General features: G+C 44.3%; 1 protein-coding gene across 2 annotated transcripts in view; it reads right to left on the bottom strand.

Annotated features, from left to right (window-relative positions):
* The window catches only part of KDM4B (lysine demethylase 4B), a 609,325-nt gene that overhangs the window by 117,888 nt on the left and 471,143 nt on the right, over nt 1-20,294 (bottom strand). The gene's annotated exons all lie outside the window — the stretch shown is intronic.

Raw genomic sequence — 20,294 nt, forward strand, 5'->3', positions numbered from 1 at the left:
TACGTTACGCCGAGCTTCGTGAATCGCGCCGGGTCAAAAAAGTTGCGTCGGGAAAAAAATAAAGATGCGGCGGGAAAATAAATAAATAAATAACAGCGTCGCGGGTAAGAAGGGTCTACTTTTACAGGGTGTAAACAGTTTACACTTTGTAAAAGCAGCCCTAATTTTACACATGCAACTTAATACTTACGGAGAAAAAACGAAGCGTAAAAGCTTTGTGGATCTCCGTAAGTGCTAATTTGCATACCCGAAGCGGCATTTCGACTCGAAATGCCCCCAGCGGCGGATGCGGTACTGCATCCTAAGATCCGGCAGTGTAAGTCCCTTACACATGTCGGATCTTCTACCTATCTTTTGGAAACTGATTCTGTGGATCAGTTCCAAAGATAGAAACAGGGATACGACGGGCATATCCCTTTTGAGGATCTGGCCCTATAACTTTTGCGCAAACCAATCAATATACACTTTTTTTTTTTACCAAAAATATGTAGCAGAATACATTTTACATTTTTTATTGGGTATGTTTTATAGTAGAAAGTAAAATTCTATTTTTATTTTTTCAGAATTGTCCGTCTTTTTTAGTTTATAGCAAAAAAAAAAAAAAACGCAGAAGCGATCAAAATTCTACCAAAAGAAAGCTCTATTTGTGGGGGGGAGGACAACATTTAATTTGGGTACAGCGTCGCACAACTGCACAATTGTAAATTAAATGTTAAAATAACGCAGGGCCCTATCTCAAAAAATGGCCAGGTCAGTAAGTAGGTAAATCCTTCCGGGGCGAAAGTGGTTAAAAAAACACATTACATATAATCATTTGGATTAATCTGTGGAAAGCACATCTAGGAAAATATATTTGAATTGACCCCTGCGGAAACTCTACATGACCCCACTGTATGTGGGAACATAGCCATCTCCTCTTTAGCATGCCCCCGAGATAGACGACATGACTGTTATTCTACTGAGAACATGTCGTTGACATCACTGTGCTGGTTTTATCTACAAGCTTATAGATTGTTTGCAGGTAAAATGCACAGAAACTGGATTTTGTGTTACTCACTGTAAAATCTTTTTCTTTTAGTTCATTTACGGAAACAGCCCTTTTAATTCTTGACCACCTACAGGAGTAGAACACCAGACAGAAAAAAAACTCGCCACCTCCTATGGGCATCTTCTGTAGGTGTAAAAGCCCCCATCTGCTATAGGCAGGCCAGATAGTCACAAGCAGTGTCAAAAGGAAAATCGCCAAAAGAGGCCAGTGCTGTGTCAGTCAACTCAGAGAAAGGGATTTTACTTTGAGTAATAAAAAGCAATTTTTATCTGGTGTTCATTGACAGACATAGCCCTCTTAATTCTGGAACACCAGTGATGTCCCAAAGCAGTGCCACAATGACGGGTGGGCAAAAAGCAAAAATAGGATTTTTTTCATCATACTTACCTGTTAAATCCTTTTCTTTAAGTACATCATGGGACACAGTCAGGGTTACACTCCATCAGGTGAATGGACACTGGTAGACCAAGGTCTTTAGACAGAAAGTGATCCCCTATATAACCCCTCCCTATATAACAGGAAGCAATGAATCCTCAAAAAGAGGGGAGGGACCTCTGTGTCCCATGATGTACTTAAAGAAAGGATTTTACAGGTAAGTATGACGAAAAAAATCCTATTTTCTTTTTTATACATCATGGGACAGTCAGGCTAATGTTCATTACCTACTGGGACGTCTAAAGAGTGCCGTCGTCTCTTTTCTGCTGAACAAGGCTGAGAGAGAGGTGGCAAAATAATGTAGCAAAATAAAGGCCAACACCACTTTTGGCAAGAAGGATAGAACAGGTCCCAACACGACTCTGTCCTGGTGAAGGATTAAATACGGTTCCCTGCATGACAGGGCGGCCAACTCCGACACCCTCCTAGCTGAGGCGATAGCCATCAGAAAGGCTAGCTTGCGTGACACAGAAAACACCAAGTTCAAGTCCCAAGGACACAAAGAGTGGGAAGCAAGCAAGTTGCCCCTTGCATAAAGGTTCAGATCAGTGAATGGGAGGCCTTTGGAAGAATACAGATGGGGCCGAAACTTGACCTCTGATGTGGAAGGAGAGGGATCGGAGGGAAAGCATAAACCAGGGAGTATTGGCTCCATGGAATTATCAGAGCATCTGCTCCGATTGCCAGAGGATCCTTTGTTCGGGACACAAACTGCTGTAGCTTGTTGAATCTGGATGCCAGTAGGTCAACCTCTGGCCATCCCCAACGTTGGAACATTTCCTGGAACACCTATGGGTGTAGGGACCATTCCACCAGTCAGATCTGCTGGCGGTTATTCCTGGGATATGGACTGCCGATATAATTGGCACATGTCCCTCTGCCCAGTCTAGTATGTGGTTCACCTCCTTCAGAGCTGAACGACTCCTGGTACTGCCTTGGTGGTTTATATAGGCCACTGCAGTGGCATTGTCAAACTGAACCCTGACAGGGTAGTCCTGAAGCTCCCTCGTCCAGGACCGTAGGGCCAAACGAACTGCCCGTAATTCCAGGATGTTGATGGGCAGGATCTGTTCTGTCCCTGACCATTTCCCTTGAGCTGTGAGCCCCTCTAAGGTCACTCCACAGCCTGAACTATTGTTCTCCGAATGTCCGCAAAGTGCAGCAGCTTCCCCCCACCCGATAGAGTGGGGGTGTCTCCTCAAAAGGAGGGCTTGGTGGTGGGTTTAGAAGAGTTTTGGACCCGGGGCTTTTTATGGCCCTGGCCTTGCTTCTGGCTCTAGCGCTCTGTTGGCGGGGGAACCGCCTTGGTGTCGAGACATTTGAGGAAGCAGTCCCTGAGGTTGGAAACAAGGAACGTTTGGTGCTTTTCTTCACAGGAAGTAGAGAACTCTTCCCTCCAGAAATCATTTGGATATATTTTTCCAAATGATCGCCAAATAAATGCTCCCTATGAAAGGGGAAGCCTACCAGTAACGTCTTACAAGGAAGCTTGGCTGACCAGTTTCTTAAGCCACAAAAGTCTGCATATGTACGAGAGGGAAACCTTCTGTATTGAATCCTTTAAGGAATCGACAGCAAAACACAGCACTTGAGGAATATCTGCCTTATTTTCAGGCTGATCATCCTGCTGGTTAGGCCTGGCCGGCCGTCTGATCCTTTAAGGATTGGCAGATACCGATTGCTGCAACAGCTGGCCGAATAGCTGAACTGGCCAAGGAAAAGGACGCTTTTAACCACTTTACATCTGCGCTACAGCCAAACTATAGCCAACCAGCGTGGACTTTGCCGTCAATAGACGTCATTCCCCTTCGCATGCTCCCTGCGTGCCCCCTTGCAGGGCGCACGCTGTGATCACCGAGACACGGGTGATCACCGAGACACGGGTGATCACAGATCCGGGCAAGGGGTCGATTTTCTTGACTGTAGGCACAATACCAGATATGCGCAGCAGCTCAGATTGCCCAGAAGGCCTCTGGTCTTTCAGGGGATGTAACACTAGGGATACAACCAAGTTCATCAGGAACTACTGACATAGGAGTGCCCTTCCCTGTAGTGTTAGTCCTGTGCCTCTTGTTTTAAGACATTTACAAGCCACAAAAAGGGAGTACTTGGGTGTAGATTTAACACACTTCAGAAGGGAGACCCTTTAAAGGGGTTGTAAATTCATTTTTTTCCCCCCTAAATAGCTTCCTTTAATTTAGTGCAGTCCTCCTTCACTTACCTAATTCCTCGATTTTGCTTTTAAATGTCCTTATGTCTTCTGAGAAATGCTCACTTCCTGTTCTTCTGTCTGTAACTCAACACATAATGCAAGGCTTTCTTCCTGGTGTGGAGAAAGCCTCTTGAGAGGGGAGGGGGTGAGCAGGCTAGTCAGGACACTCTTTACTTTGCAGATCGAGAAAGGAGCTGTGTGTTAGTGGGCGTCCTGACACTCTTGCTCGCCCCCTCCCCCCTCAAAAGGCTTTCTCCACACCAGGAAGAAAGCCTTGCATTACGGTGTTGAGTTACAGACAGAAGAACAGAAAGTGAGCATTTCTGAGAAGAAATAAGGACATTTAAAAGCAAAATCGAAGGATGAGGTAAGTGAAGGAGGACTGCACTAAGGTAAAGGAAGCTATTTAGGGAAAAAAAAAATTCCTTTACAACCCCTTTAATAGGGCTCACCAAGCCCCTACGTAACAAGCACCTTATCCTGCCAAGCAACACTTGGTGACTCACGTGACCCGGGTAATGAGAAATTAACCGCTGCAAGTGTCTGGTTTAGAGCCTGCTCTGTGTCCCACAGCTGTCTCTTGAAAGCATAGTGGATATTATGGAACTCCCGCCTCCTGATCCCCATCTCCGATAGCCATGGGAGTTGCCTCACTACACTACTGCAACCACCACGCATCCCATGGTGAAGATAGGGGGACCAAAAACTCACCTACTCTTTGTTCCCTGAGCCCGAGGCCTACACTTACAATGGACAGTTTCCTGCTTAGGCATGCACCCCCAGCCTTGAGTGTCCAGGACAACCTGCCGAACCCCACAGATCCGCCAGCAACTGGAGGAGGTAACCCTTTACCTGTTTCACACACCCAGCCATCAGGATCGCTCACCCCATTAACAGCAGAAGTCCTGGATGCCAAATTGTACTCTCGGCTCCAGAATCATACCCACCATATTACACGGGAGATGACCTGGAGAACCGGGAGCTTAGACAATATCTGCGGATTAGAGGAGTGCCTGAATCAGTGGGGGGGATCAGGATCTGCGCCCCTATCTCTTGAGCCTGTTTAACACCGTTGCCCCTCATATTCCTGATCATATTGATTGGCGCCTAGATACAGCTCACAGATCCTTAGCTCCCAAACCCCCGGGACATCATTGTCCGCTTTTATTATTTTGATAGTAAGGAAGCCTTTACTGTGGCCACTTGCAATAAGACCAGGATGGACTTCAAGGATTCAACTATACAGATTTTCAACGAGCTGTTGCCCATTGCTTAATGCAGGAACCTTCGGCCCTTGACAGTCCATTTGCAGAATCATAAAATCATATACCGCTGTGGCTTTCCCTTCCACTTATCTGCCTCTCGGGATGGCATACAGCACTCCATGCGCAACCTCCAAAAAAGTGAAGCCTTTCTACACAACCTGGGAATCCCAACCCCTTTCAGGGGAAGATCTTCTGCCCTTACCCGCAACGCCTAAACCACCATTTGCTCCAAGTAGAATTTGGACCCCGGTTCGGCAGAAAGAATACAAGCCTATCTCCACTCGTCAGAGGCGTCCTTCCTCCAGATATCCAACTTGAAGGAACTCTCTACATTTGCTGGTCCTATCTTCCTTTGTTTCTGGCTAAGCGGTCCTCGCCTCTAGCCAGAGTTCTCGAATTAGGAACACCTTCCTCATATCTGTAGGATGATTCTTTTGAAAATTAGTTTATCTGTTCAAAGTGTTTACTTCAGACGTACTTTTAATGGAAGATGGTGGGGACTTAGCATGCCTTTCCATGCCCCCTTTCTTACCCAAGGCAAAGGCCCTGGCTTCCTGAACAGTTTTCATCCTTCGGGTTTTCTTTGTATTTTTTTGACCTGTGGCTAGTCCATCACATGGACTGTTTGGAAGTCTTTAGTGTATGTTTATGTTGCCACCGACACTTCAGCAGGTTTGGCAATTTTAGTTAGATGCACGTGTCCTCTGCAAATTAAATCCTTGCACCTGGACCCCCATGGCAGGTTAATTTTCCTCCTAGATTGTGACTATTTAAAGCATTCCCTTATGCTGGTCAATGTATATGCTCCCAATTCCGGTCAAATTCAATTCCTTACTGATATTTTTGGGAAAACTTCTCGAGCCTCTCAAACTATCATAATTATAGGGGAGCAATTTTAATATGACTATGTCGCCAAATAAGGTATTATTATGGTGATTATTCCCATACACCACGGCTGCCAAAGTAAACCGCCCGTCCATCTCCTTTCATAGACTTATTAGAACACATAACCTTCTTGATATCTGGATTATTAAACACCCTACTATAGACAATATACATTCTACTCGCCTCCCCATAAATTGTACTTCAGATTAGACCATTTTTTTATAGCTTCTCCTTTCTGGACAACCACGGCTGTTGCGTAAATTAATCCAATAACATGGTTGAATAACTGATCTGTCCACTTATTGCTTTCAATTCCGCTTCTCCCAGGACGTGTCACTGGTGCTTCAATTAATCGCTCCTGCATATCCCAGAGATTAGAGATTATCCCGAGACATTACTGAGTTTTTTCAATTTAATGAGAATATAGTGCCAGAGGCCTCCACACTGTGGGAAACGCACAAAGCGTTTTTTTTCGAGGGCAATGTATCTCAGCTGGCTCTCCCCTGAAGAGAGAAATGGCTCAACGGTCATAAATTCTATCCAAATGACACAAAGCTGAAGAATTGCGGCTTTCTTCCCCCACAGTGGCTCGTCTCTGCACTGTCACGTCCCCCCGAAATCAGCTCAAGTCCTTGGATTTGAAGAAAAATGGCTAAATCTCATATGGACAAAACAAATATTTTACGAATATTACAATAAACCTCATAGGATGCTTGTAAACAGATTAAACCCCCGTCCCTTTCATTCATCCCCAGATTTCCTTATGCAAACAAATAGGTCTCCCACCTACTGCCTCCACCACCATGTCCAAAGTCTTTGGGAAATTCTATCAAGGCCTGTTTAACCATTTCAAATCTGAGCCAAATTATAATTTTTCTCAGACCAAGTTTGACCCTTTCTTTGACTCATTACACTTTCCTAAACTTCCCCTTTTCACCTCTCTTCCTTAAATGCTGAAATTACCTCTGAAAATTAGCGGAGGTTGCTAAAAATTTACCAGTTTACAAATTCCCAGGCCTGTACAGGTTACCATATTCTTATCATAAAAATTTCCTCCAGATTCTGAGCCTACATTTGCGATCACTCTTTACCTCATTACTAAAAGGAACCATTCCTCATCCCCAGTTTCTCCGTGCTCACAATACGGTGATCCCAAAACCTGGAAAAGACCCATCCCCCACCAATAATTTTCGACCCATAGCATTACTCAACTCCGATTACAAAATATTCACTAAAATCCTGGCTAATAGACATTCCCAAATCCTCCCTAGACTCATACATAAAGACCAGATGGGCTTTGTATCAACCAGACATGCTGGTGACAACACGAGGCACACCAATGGACCTCACTGACTTGCTTAACAGGACAATCCACCCGGATCTTGTTCTGAGCCTAGCTGGCCCTTTATGTTTGCCACCCTTTCTAAATATGGATTTTCCGGCCCATTCATAGTAGCACTCCTCTCTACTCCCGTCCATCTGCCCAAGTACAGCCGTCTTCTTTTCTGTCACCATCATTCCCCCTGAGCAATGGCACGAGACAAGGGTGTCCCTTGTGTCCTCTGATTTTTATCCTATGCTTAGAACCCTTGGTCGAAACCATTCGCTCCCATCCTGATATCCGTGGGTTGTTTTTTTTGCGACAGAGGCATGAAGTCTCTTTTCACTGATGACATTTTTCTGACACCGACTAGTCCCCAAACTTGCCTCCCGCACCTTCATGACTAACAACCTTTGGTTTACTCTCAGGTTAAAGATTAACATGAGCAAAACCAAGGCTCTACCATTATACATCCCTCCTCCTGCCCTTGCCACATTGCAACAGAATTTCTCATACCACTGACTGGTGCTCCCAATCTCTTAAGTAACTAGGGATCCATTTTAGCCATTTATACTCCACCGTTTATCAGGCCAATTATCCTCGTTTTAGGTATATTGATTGCATTTTACCCTCTCTCTCTTCTAGGACAGATCAATATCCTTAACTGCTTGCCGACCGCCCACCGCAGTTTTACTGTGACAGGTTGGCCTTGCTGCGCAAAAAATCACGTAATATACCGTGATGCCGCTCTGTGGGCACTAGGGGCGCGATCACTGCCAGGCACCCACGATCGCTCGTGACAGAGCAAGAACCGGGAGCTGTGTGTGTAAAACACACAGCTCCAGGTTCTTTCAGGGGGAGAAATGACTGATCATATGTTCATACAAAGTATGAACAGCGATCTGTCATTTCCCCTAGTCAGTCCCATCCCCCTTCAGTTAGAACACACTTTAGGGAACATAACCCCTTGATCGTCCCCTAGTGTTAACCCCTTCCCAATGGTCCCAAAAATGTGTCAAAAGTGTCCTACATAAGGTCGCAGTACCGATAAAAATTGCAGATTTCCGCCATTACTAGTAAAAAAAATATTAATAAAAATGCCATAAAACTATCCCCTATTTTGTAGACGCTATAACTTTTGCGTAAATCAATCAATAAACACTTATTGCGATTTTTTACCAAAAATATGTAGAAGAATACGCCTAACCTGAGTAATTTTTTTTTATACATTTTTGGGGGATATTTATTATAGCAAAAAGTAAAAAATATTCCTTTTTTTTTTTAAATTGTCGCTCTACTTTTGTTTATAGCGCAAAAAATAAAAACCGCAGAGGTGATCAAATACCACCAAAAGAAAGCTCTATTTGTGGAGAAAAAAATATGTACAATTTTTTTGGGAACCACATCTCACGACCGCGCAATTGTCAGTTAAAGCGATGCAGTGCCAAATCGCAAAAAGTCTTTGGCCAGCCAAATGGTCAGGGGCTGAAGTGGTTAAGATGTCTATTTTGCCAAAGTTCTGTATTTATTTGAAACATTACCAGTCCCTATCCCGACAAAACAGCTGAAAGCAACGCAGCGGCTATTTCTCAATTTTATTTGCCATAATTAAGTTCACTGCATAGCTAGCTAGTGGTATTTGCTCCTCGTTTTAGAGGTGGTCTGGGCGCCCCAAATCTTATTAAATATTACTATGCAACTCACCTTAGGGCGACTATTTCAAGGTCAAACAGATTGGCATCCAGCAGATGGTCAGAAATTGAAATGAGTATTACTTGCCCGGTACAACCTTGTGCCATGTTGTGGCCATCCCTGGATACATACATTACCCAACTAAGAAGCCTATGAGTGAGTGAGTGAATAACTTGTATAGCGCTACAAAATCGAACTGAATCACCTCAAGGCGCTTTTTGTCCAATTTTGTCCAGGCCCTTCAGAAGAGGTGGGTCTTAAGTTTTTTCCTAAAGGCCCGATGGTTTTCTTCCATGCGGATGTTTATGGGTAGAGCATTCCATAGCCATGGTCTGCAAATTTTTGTTCTCATTTAGATTTGTAGCGAGACTTGGGGTTGTGGAGAAGATTTTGATTAGTTAATCGGAGGGCGCAATTAGGGGTGTAGTATTTTCTTGCATAAATATTGAGGAACCTTTCTTTGTGTGCATTTGTGGTCGAGGCAGTGGGTCTTGAATGTGACCCGATCCTTTACAGATAGCCAATGGAGAGTCCTCAATGCCGGGGTGATTGATTCCCATGGCTTTTTTCCTGTTATCAGTCTTGCTGTTGTGTTCTGGATGACTTGTAGACGAGAAATATGGTATTTGGGCAGACCTAGGTAGAGGGAGTTTGCGTAGTCGAGTCGGGAATTAATGAGAGTTCCAACTACTGCTGCTGTGTCCTCTTCCGAGATGAATGGGATGAGTCTGCGCAGCAAGTGGAGAAGATGGCGAGATCCGCTGACTACTGATCATGTCTGAGTCAAAGACGACTACGAGGTTTTTGACTTTGGTGCTTGGGGGTCATGGTTTGTCCAAGAATGGTGGGTGGTGTCAAGGTCCTAGAGTTTGTCTAGAGTTTGCACCAAATGTCGTTCACTCTCAGTATATGGAAAACATGCTCACAACAGTTCTCTCTCTCTCTTCTCTATGTCCACCCTCTGCTAACTGTGACTTTTAATCCAGACATCTCCAACAGCCTATCCTATAAGCAAATGTACCCTTGGCCGCTAGCGGGCATCTTCCAATTTTGTAATATGGTACACCCACTTACTCATAGACTTTATTCTTTTGCAGAGATTCAGATTAAACATTACTTATTAAACACAAATACCAGATCCCTAAACAACTTTTTTATTCCCATCTTGAGTTTAAACTAGGGTTGTCCCGATACCGATACTAGTATCGGGACCGATACCGAGTATTTGCGGGAGTACTCGTACTCCCGCAAATACCCCCGATACCAAAATAGAATACTAACCCCACCCCCCCCGCCGCCGAACGAATCCCGCCGCTAAGCCGCATCTCGCCGCATCCACGCTTGGTTACCACGGGCGGGGAACATTACAGCATTCATTTGAATAGCTGTAGTCTTTCCCGCGGCGCCGCGTAAAGACACTCCCCTTGTTTGGGTGAACTGTCCAATCCCGAGCAAGGGGGAGTGTCTATACGCAGCGCGAGAGACTGCAGCTATTCAAAGCTGTAATGTTCCCCGCGCGGCAGCATGTACGGTAAGGGGGGACATAGCAGACTCCGCACTCAAGACAGTATTGATAGGAGCAGCAGGGAAAAGAAAATGCATTACATGGATGACAATCCGGGGAGGCACAAAGACAGGTTTTCTGCTGCTATGAAACAAAAGGCTGTGTTTGGGCCCTGAGCAATTCATTGCAGCACATAGAAATCAATGGAGACATTTCTGCATGGCCAGCGTGGACTGTGTCACCAACTTCACCGCCGGCTGCTTAAAGGGAAACCAGACTGGATTCTCAGTGAGTGCACATCAGACTAATCAATGCATAGGGGAATGCTCACTGTTACATATTACTGGAACCATTACAGCCATTGCTGCATATGGGGGGGGGGGGCATGGCTGGTATGGGGAGGACATTGCTGCATATGGGGGGGACATAGCTGGTATGGGGAGGACATGGCTGCATATGGGGGGGGGCATGGCTGGTATGGGGAGGACATTGCTGCATATGGGGGGGGACATGGCTGGTATGGGGAGGACATTGCTGCATATGGGGGGGGACATGGCTGGTATGAGGAGGACATGGCTGGTATGGGGAGGACATGGCTGCATATTCTGGGCCAAATCATCACCCCTAGCTCCAAAGTCAAAAGTCTCGGGGTCATCTTCGACACCTTCATGACAATGGACGCACAAATAGGGTCAGTAGTCAGCGGAGCGCACCATTTGTTGCGCCTACTACGCAGACTTATTACATTTATTCCCAAAGAAGACGTAGCAGTCGTGGTGGGAACAATCGTGAATTCCAGACTGGACTATGCTATCGCCCTTTACCTCGGACTCCCAAAGTACCAAATCTCCCGTCTGCAAGTCGTTCAGAATACGGCCGCCAGACTGGTGACTGGGAAAAAAAAATGGGAATCAATCTCACCTTCGCTGAGAACCCTTCACTGGTTGCCAGTAAAAGACAGAATTGCATTCAAAGCACTCTGCCTGACACATAAGTGCATCCATGGGAAGGCTCCGCAATATCTTTGCGACAAGATAGAACCTCACAATTCGAATCGCGTTCTGCGATCCACCGACCAAAATCTGGTCAGGGTACCAAAAACCAAATACAAGTCCAAAGGAGAAAGAAGGTTTGCTTTTCAAGGTCCGAGACTATGGAACGCTTTGCCAACCAGCATTCGGTTGGAGGAAAACCACCTGACTTTCAGAAGACAGATCAAAACTCTGCTCTTCTGATGTCATGAGAGACGAACAACTAGCGCCCAGAAGCGATTCAGTTCGCATGCGCCGCGCTTTATAAGTTTTTCATTCATTCATATGGGGGGGGACATGGCTGGTATGGGGAGGACATTGCTGCATATGGGGGGGGACATGGCTGGTATGGGGAGGACATTGCTGGTATGGGGAGGACATGGCTGCATATGGGGGGGACATGGCTGCATATGGGGAGGACATGGCTGCATATATGGGGGGGACATGGCTGCATATGGGGAGGACATGGCTGCATATATGGGGGGGACATGGCTGCATATATGGGGGGACATGGCTGCATTTGTGGGGGGACATGGCTGCATTTGGGGACACATTTAAAAAAAGTATCGGTATTCGGTATCGGCGACTACTTGAAAAAAAGTATCGGTACTCGTACTCAGTCCTAAAAAAGTGGTATCGGGACAACCCTAGTTTAAACATTGGGTAAAAGGTGGAGTTGCGCTGAAAAAAACAACAAACTGTGTCTTATGCAGATCCCCAGTGAAAAACAACAAAAAGAAAGTCCAATAAACGATCTAGAAGATTTCTTCAGATGTGCAAATAATGTAAAAAAAGGTGATGAAAACAGTTCATTGTAAAAACAGCTGTTGAAAACGTGTTCAAGCAAAGAAATGTAGAGAAAACAAAAATTCATCCAGGATGCCTGGTGTTGCTGACCCTTACCGGAGTTAATGATCCACAGGATCAAAACGAGCGGATAGCCATACACCTGGGCTAAACAGGGGAACGAATCCACAGCCAGACGCAGACACCCGATGATCCAGCAATGGTGAGCAACCAAAAAAAGAACAGAACTCCAATAGTGTGATATTGTACAATAAAATAAAAAGATAAGCACCCCAAGTGACTGGCAAACGGACAGTGTGACAAAAACCTCCACCTCAGAACACACTGGTCCTTACCAGATTCATGTGAATAAAGGCAGTGAAATCATGGAAGATGACTATGCAGCTGTAGTAGGGAGAACTCACGTCCAGCAATCTTCAGAAAGGCACTCAGGGCAATGGTCCCACCATCAGAGAAAAAAAAAAAAAAGGGGCCACAATGGTGTGATATCGTTTGGCGAATTTAATAAAATAGAAATAGCTCACTTACAGGTAGGTAGACATATATCAGCAGACAAACAAAGTTCCGACCGGTACGGAACTGTTCCTCACAAGCGGTGACGTCAAGCGCGCCTCCTCCCAACGTTTCATCCAATAGGACTTGATCACGGGGTGATGAAACGTTGGGAGGAGGCGCGCTTGACGTCACCGCTTGTGAGGAACAGTTCCGTACCGGTCGGAACTTTGTTTGTCTGCTGATATATGTCTACCTACCTGTAAGTGAGCTATTTCTATTTTATTAAATTCGCCAAACGATATGACACCATTGTGGCCCCTTTTTTTTTTTTTTTCTCTGATGGTGGGACCATTGCCCTGAGTGCCTTTCTGAAGATTGCTGGACGTGAGTTCTCCCTACTACAGCTGCATAGTCATCTTCCATGATTTCACTGCCTTTATTCACATGAATCTGGTAAGGACCAGTGTGTTCTGAGGTGGAGGTTTTTGTCACACTGTCCGTTTGCCAGTCACTTGGGGTGCTTATCTTTTTATTTTATTGTACAATATCACACTATTGGAGTTCTGTTCTTTTTTTGGTTGCTCACCATTGCTGGATCATCGGGTGTCTGCGTCTGGCTGTGGATTCGTTCCCCTGTTTAGCCCAGGTGTATGGCTATCCGCTCGTTTTGATCCTGTGGATCATTAACTCCGGTAAGGGTCAGCAACACCAGGCATCCTGGATGAATTTTTGTTTTCTCTACATTTCTTTGCTTGAACACGTTTTCAACAGCTGTTTTTACAATGAACTGTTTTCATCACCTTTTTTTACATTATTTGCACATCTGAAGAAATCTTCTAGATCGTTTATTGGACTTTCTCTTTGTTGTTTTTCACTGGGGATCTGCATAAGACACAGTTTGTTGTTTTTTTCAGCGCAACTCCACCTTTTACCCATATCATTATTTGTTTGTATAAACATTTTGAGTTTGCAGCTACCACCTATTATATTAGACAAGCGCACTTTTTTTTCCTTTTACCATTGATAGTTTAAACATTACTTCTCTTCCAAATCATCGGCCTTGACCTTAGATAAACCCACCCCATATGAACTCTTATGTGCCCAAGGCCCCTACCAACCTCATCTTAAATCTTCCATTTACAAATTCTTCTATGGTGCTTCTCCTCTCAATGACTCCTACCAATTATATATGCAAAATGGTACCAAATCATCCAACAAACTCTCTCCCACAAAGGCAGAAAATATGGGACTTCATTTCTAAAGCCTCAAGATGTGTGGAGCAGAGCCTATAAGATATTGCTTTTTTGGTATAAAACCCCAGAGGTTCTCCACAGATATGATCCTAAGGTTTCTCTGCTGTGCTGGAGATGCCATGGTGACGTGGGTTCACACTAGCACATCTTTTGGGAATGTCCCATTATCCAACCATTTTGATCCTCAATTCAAACCCTCCTACAAAACCTTCCTGAGAACTATTCCTCTAGACTCAATCCATTATCTCCTGGGCCTGCCTATCCCTGATGTCTCCAAACATACCCAAAAGTTGGCTGCATTTATCTCCTTTTAGCAGCGCCCCCCCCCCACCACCACCTCTGGCCACATGCGGTATTGCATGCCATTGAAGTCACTGGCCGGCGAGTGCACGCGGGTCTGCTGGCCGGCGAGTGCACGCGGGTCTGCTGGCCGGCGAGTGCACGCGGGTCTGTGACTGCACGCTGGCCGGCGAGTGCACGCGGGTCCTCTGGTCTGCGAGTACCTGTGTATTGTCTTGTTGAGTACCTGTGTATTGTCTTGTTTAATGGTAGTGTCAGGAAGCTAGTTGTTAGGTAATTTGGACAGGGTATATTCTCTTATTCTCATTAAATTAATAGGTACGATGCCCGGCGGGTGTGGGGAGGCGACTTGGTGTACATCTTGCGGCATGTATGCGTTCCTTGATAATCTGATCAAGGGAGATTACTGCTGTGCAAAATGTAAGCACATTGTTTCCCTGGTAGCCCAGGTTCTGAATCTGGGGAAGCAACTGTCAGCACTGGGAAGACCCTCCACATTAAAAGAGAGCCGGAAATGTACCCAGCAGGTTCATGAAAGGAGCCAGCACAGAGGTGGGTGGAGACAAACAGGTGCAGGCACTAGAAAATAGTATATGGGTGACAGTCAGGAAGGGTAGAGGGACAAGTGCCAGGGAGGCTGATCCAGGGCTGGAGCATCCCAATAAGTATGCTCCATTGAGTGACATCAGTCAGGGATGGGCACTGCTGGAGCTGAGGGACTCTCCTAGCTGCCAGGGGAAGAACTCCTCCAGTGAGAGTGGGGGGAGCGAAGGGAAAGGAAAGTCAGATTCTGGTGGTAGGGGACTCAATTCTTAGGACAGAGAGGGCAATCTGTAAAAGACCTGAAGCGCCAAACTGTATGTTGTCTACCGGGCACTTGGGTTCGGCACATCACAAATCTGGTGGACAGATTACTGGGCGGGGCTAGGGAAGACCCAGCTGTCATGGTGCACGTTGGCACCAATGACAAAGTCAGAGGCAGATGGAGTGTCCTAAAGAACTATTTTAGGGACTTGGGAGCTAAATTGAGGAAAAGGACCTCTAAGGTAGTATTCTCAGCAATACTACCGGTACATCGAGCCACACCAGAAAGGCATAGGGAGATTAGGGAAGTAAACAAGTGGCTGAAGAGTAGTAAGGAGGGGTTTGGGTTCCTGGAGGACTGGGCCGACTTCTTAGTCGATAACCAGTACTATAGAAGGGACGGACTGCACCTAAATGAGTAGGGTGCAGATCAGCTGGGAAAAAGGATGGCCAAAAAGAGGGGCTTTTGTTTCAAATATTTTATTGTATTATCAAAGACAGAAATGTAATTTGATTCAATAGATTCATATTGCATAACAGAAGATAACGATTGCAATAAGATTCATAGATATTATATAATCAATAAACCAAAATATCACTCAACATATAGATATGCAGCCTGAGAAGGCAAAGGGGAGAAATAAAAAAAAAAATAAAGAAAATGGAGGGGGAGGAAGTGTGAGGGAAGTATAGGGATATGGACGAAAAGACTAATTCGAAATCAAGCATCAGTATGAGACAATAAAAATAGAATTCGTAAGGCAATAAAAGTCAGAAAAATGTTATGGAGAAGCACCAGATAATCAAAGAAATTTTTCAGTATCTTTAAAATTCAACCAACAGGCCCAAGTATCATAAAAAGTAGTGGGAGAATCTTTTGATTGATAGATTAGATTTTCCATGTCAGCAATATGCCCAATTTTTTTCAACCAATCAGATATTGAAGGAGAAGTACACTTTTTCCAAAGAATGCGGACACAGAGTTTAGCGGCATTAATAAGATGTGGCAAGAGAGAACGTTTGTAAGTAGATTTTGACCAGGAACTATGGTGTAATAAATATTGAGCCGCCGTAAATTCAGGGGTAAAAGTCGTAATATGGGAAATTAGATTATGGACTTCTTTCCAGAAAGGTTGAATGAGATTACATTCCCACCATATATGCAAAAGTGTACCACGTTCAGATTCACATCGCCAGCATAAGGGTGTAGAATTAGGGATATATTTATGAGTAATAACCGGAGTCCTGTACCACCTAGAATATATTTTATAACTGTTTTCCTGAATAAGGACATTAACTGAGCCCTTGTGTATGTGATGGAATATATGTGACCATTCTTCTTCAGAAACGGATATATCTAAATCACTTTCCCATTTACGAGTAGTACAGTCATCTTTAAGATTGATAGCAGAAAAAAAGAGGGCATAAGTGGAAGAAATAAGGTGTCTCTGAGGTGAAGACCCAACACATAAATTTCCAAGAGGTATTTTGAGTTAGAACCAGTCTGAGTATGATGGGGACATAGAGAGGAATTGTGAAAGTCATCTGTGATCTGAAGAGGAAATGTGATATTCAGGGTATTTGGCTGTGTAAGTATCAAATGAGAGAACGTGACCTTTTTCAAAAAAGGATTCCACTCTAATAGATTCATTTGGAGACGGATAAGAGCTTTGAGGACTAAAACATTTTATAGGGATGTCGGGATTGAAATTGAGTGAAGTTAAAGGGCCAGGAATAGAGGCAATACCAAAATTCTTACATAAGGATCTAAATATTAGCAAGGTCGGGCCAGTCAGAGGATGACGATTAACTACGCGAGGTATCCTACGGGAGCAGATCCAAGGTAGGTGACGTAAAGGAAGTGGAGAGAATGATCCTTCAAGTTTAATCCATGCCTTAGTCTCAACATGTAAGTGCCAGTCAATCACACAAGTCAGGAGGCAGGCCCAATGATATTTTTGAATGTCAGGAAGGCCGATGCCACCTAAATGTTTGGGGATAATTAACTTTTCCCATCTAATTCTGGGCCGTTTAGAGGTAAAGAAGGATGAGGGTATTTTGATAGGGATAGTCTGTGGAAGGTATAGGAGTCTGGGGAGTACGTTCATTTTTATTATAGCGGCTCTACCGAACCAGGAGAATAAACCCTTATCCCAATTACTTATGTCAGCCTGTATAAGTGAGAGGGCTGGAGGAAAATTTAGAGCATACAGATCACACAAATTCGAGGGCAATTGGATTCCAAGGTAAGTAATAGACTCATCCTCCCAGCTAAATGGGAAATTTATTTTACAAAGGGAAACTGTATCAGCATTCAAGGATATGTTTAGTGCTTTAGACTTGTCAAAATTAATTTTTAAGTTAGATAATGAATAAAAAAGTGAGAAATCTTTCAACAAATTAGGTATCGTTATAATCGGGTTTGTAAGGAACAACAAAATATCGTCGGCATAAGCGGCCAATTTATAGTGTGTTGTATTTATTTCAATGCCTCTAACATCTGGGTTACTCCGAATCTTACAGAGAAAGGGTTCCAAAATAAGAATACAAATAATAGGTGACAAGGGGCATCCCTGTCTGGTCCCATTAGACACAGAGAAGGCATCCGACAGGCATCCGTTGACTTTAATTTTAGCAGTAGGGGAGGAATACAGAGCGAGTATATATTGGAGCATTCTATCCTGAATTCCTAATGCCTTTAATGCTTCAGTCATGTAATCCCATGCTATCTTGTCGAACGCCTTCTCCGCGTCAAGAGAGAGGAAAAAAACAGGGGTCTGGGATGTAGTTAACCAATGATGAATATTTATGGCTTTCAGAGTGTTGTCTCTAGCCTCTCTTCCAGGTATGAAGCCAACCTGGTCTAGGGATATCAAATGTGGGAGCAGTGGCAACAGTCTATTAGCTATAATTTTTGCATAGAGTTTTATGTCGACATTTAAAAGAGATACAAGGTCTGTAATTTGATACCAATGAGGTGTCTTTATTGGGCTTCAGGATCATTGAAATGTGGGCTTCAAGAAGGTCCCTATTGTGAGGAGGGGAATGCATTAAAGTGGAAGTAAACCCACCTATCATTTTCAGCCAAGGAAGCTGCCATCTTGGCCTATGTTTTATCTTCAACTGCCATGGTGCTGCACATGTGATCAGTTATGACACCAGCCATTGGATGGTTTGACAGTTTGGTTGAGAGCACAACCAATGGGACAGTTAGCAATGCCGGCATGCCGGAAATGTAACTGCTTTTTGAAACTGTTAAATCGATGGGTTTACTTCCGCTTTAAAGGATTTTAGAAAATATTGAATGAGAGAATCAGAAAAGGATTTATAATAGCTCACAGAAAGGCCATCTGGTCCAGGGCACTTACCAGTCTTTAATTGTTTCAGAGCAGTCATAGTTTCAGTCATATCAAGGGGTTTATTCAAAGCTACTGCCTCTTCTGAACTTATCGGGTTAGGACTGAATTCTTTCAGAAAATCAGCAATTAATTTTTTCCTATCACTATATCGGTCAGAGAAGGTGTCATTCTGCAAATTATATAATTTAGAGTAGAAGGAGCGAAAATGGCAAGCAATATCAGAAGAGACACAATTTTTTTTACCAGTGGGATCATTGATAGAGTGAATAGCCATGAAGAGCCAAGACCTACTCCGGCTGTCTTCGGGGAGCGTGACGTGCCAGAGCCGGCCGTCAATCATCCTCCCTCTCCATAGGCACGCCCATTCCCCGCGGGAGTCGGAATCTTCAATGATCAATAGCACAGTGAGTACGGGGATAAAAAATGTAAGACCGGCATACTGTAGCTCGCGCTACGATGCCGAATGTAATGCTATAATGATGTTAAGGAGGGTGAACCACCGCTTTAAGTCCTTTAGTATTTAACAAGTAAAATTTTATTCTAGGAAGATGAGAATCATCAAGTGGGTGCGGCATAGCGAATAATTTAAGAGCCAATAGTCTAGATAGTGATTAACTTAATGTTGGTATGAATTAAAAAAAAAAAAAAAAAGGGGGGGGGCGGGGAAGAAAAAAGATGTGAGTGAAAGGGGGAATAAAAAACTCCCAAAAAAAAACAACCACAGAGAGAGAGAGCACAACTGTCTCTCCCACACAAAAAAAACAACTTAGGTGGCAGAGTAATATACAACAGTGTCAGCGAGATACACTCAGGGAGAGAATGCACTCAAACACTGCTATATTTGAGGGGTTGGACGTAACCAAGCCGGAGAAAGGGGTGTACAAAAATCAGGAGGGGTCCGCCACCACGGACTCAGATATAAGTTAATAAAAAAAAAAAGTGGTGTACATTGAAAAGCGGAGTGATAAAAACCGATAAAGGGATACCCAGCAATTTAGTGAGCATAAATAAGTAAATAAGAAACTAAAAAGGGAAGCAACAATCAGTGTATTGTAAAGATGGGACAAAATATCACCTCATTATATATGTACAAATAACGAGCACAGTAGGGCCCCGTACTCACGACCAAACATGTCTGCTGAAACTGGTCCGCGGACCAGTTTCAGCAAACATGTTTGGCCGTGTGTAGGCCCGATCGGACCATTTTCGGGCGGATCGGACATGTTTCCAGCGGACAACTGTTTCCTGGACTTGCTTTAAAACAGTCCGCTGGAAACCTGTCCGCCCGGACATGTACGGTCGTCTGTACAGACCTACCGTACATGTCCTGCCGCCCGCCATCCCTCGCATGCGTCGAATGACTTTGACGCATGCGTGGAAGCCTTTTAAAGGCAGGCCGCCCACGTCGCCGCGTCATCGACGCGGCGACACCGCGGACACGCCCCGCGTATTGTTTACGCGCGGACCTCTGTTCGATGGTGTGTACGGCCATCGAACAGAAGTCCCCGGGCAGACATGTCCGATGAAAACGGTCCGCGGACCGGTTTCATCGGACATGTTTGATCGTGAGTACTCGGCCTAAGAGATCCAGAGAAAGGGTGCTAGAGCTCATAACTTTAAAAATAGAAAAAAAAAAAAAAACAATTGGATGAAGTATCCAAGGTACCATATGTGATAAACAAATACGATGTAATAAAAGTACAGGGAAGAAAATTAATATTAAATGGACAGCTCCAAGTTGTGTGAATTGTGACTAGAGGAATAACAGAGTAGCAAAATACAACTGCGTATCACAGTATCAAATGAACATGGAGTGTATCAATATTGAAAGCTAAACACAAGACATTGTAACATTAATATGAGCATTACAATCATATGACATT

The sequence above is a fragment of the Rana temporaria genome, chromosome 1, assembly GCF_905171775.1.
Source record: "Rana temporaria chromosome 1, aRanTem1.1, whole genome shotgun sequence".
Taxonomy (NCBI): Eukaryota; Metazoa; Chordata; class Amphibia; order Anura; family Ranidae; genus Rana; species Rana temporaria.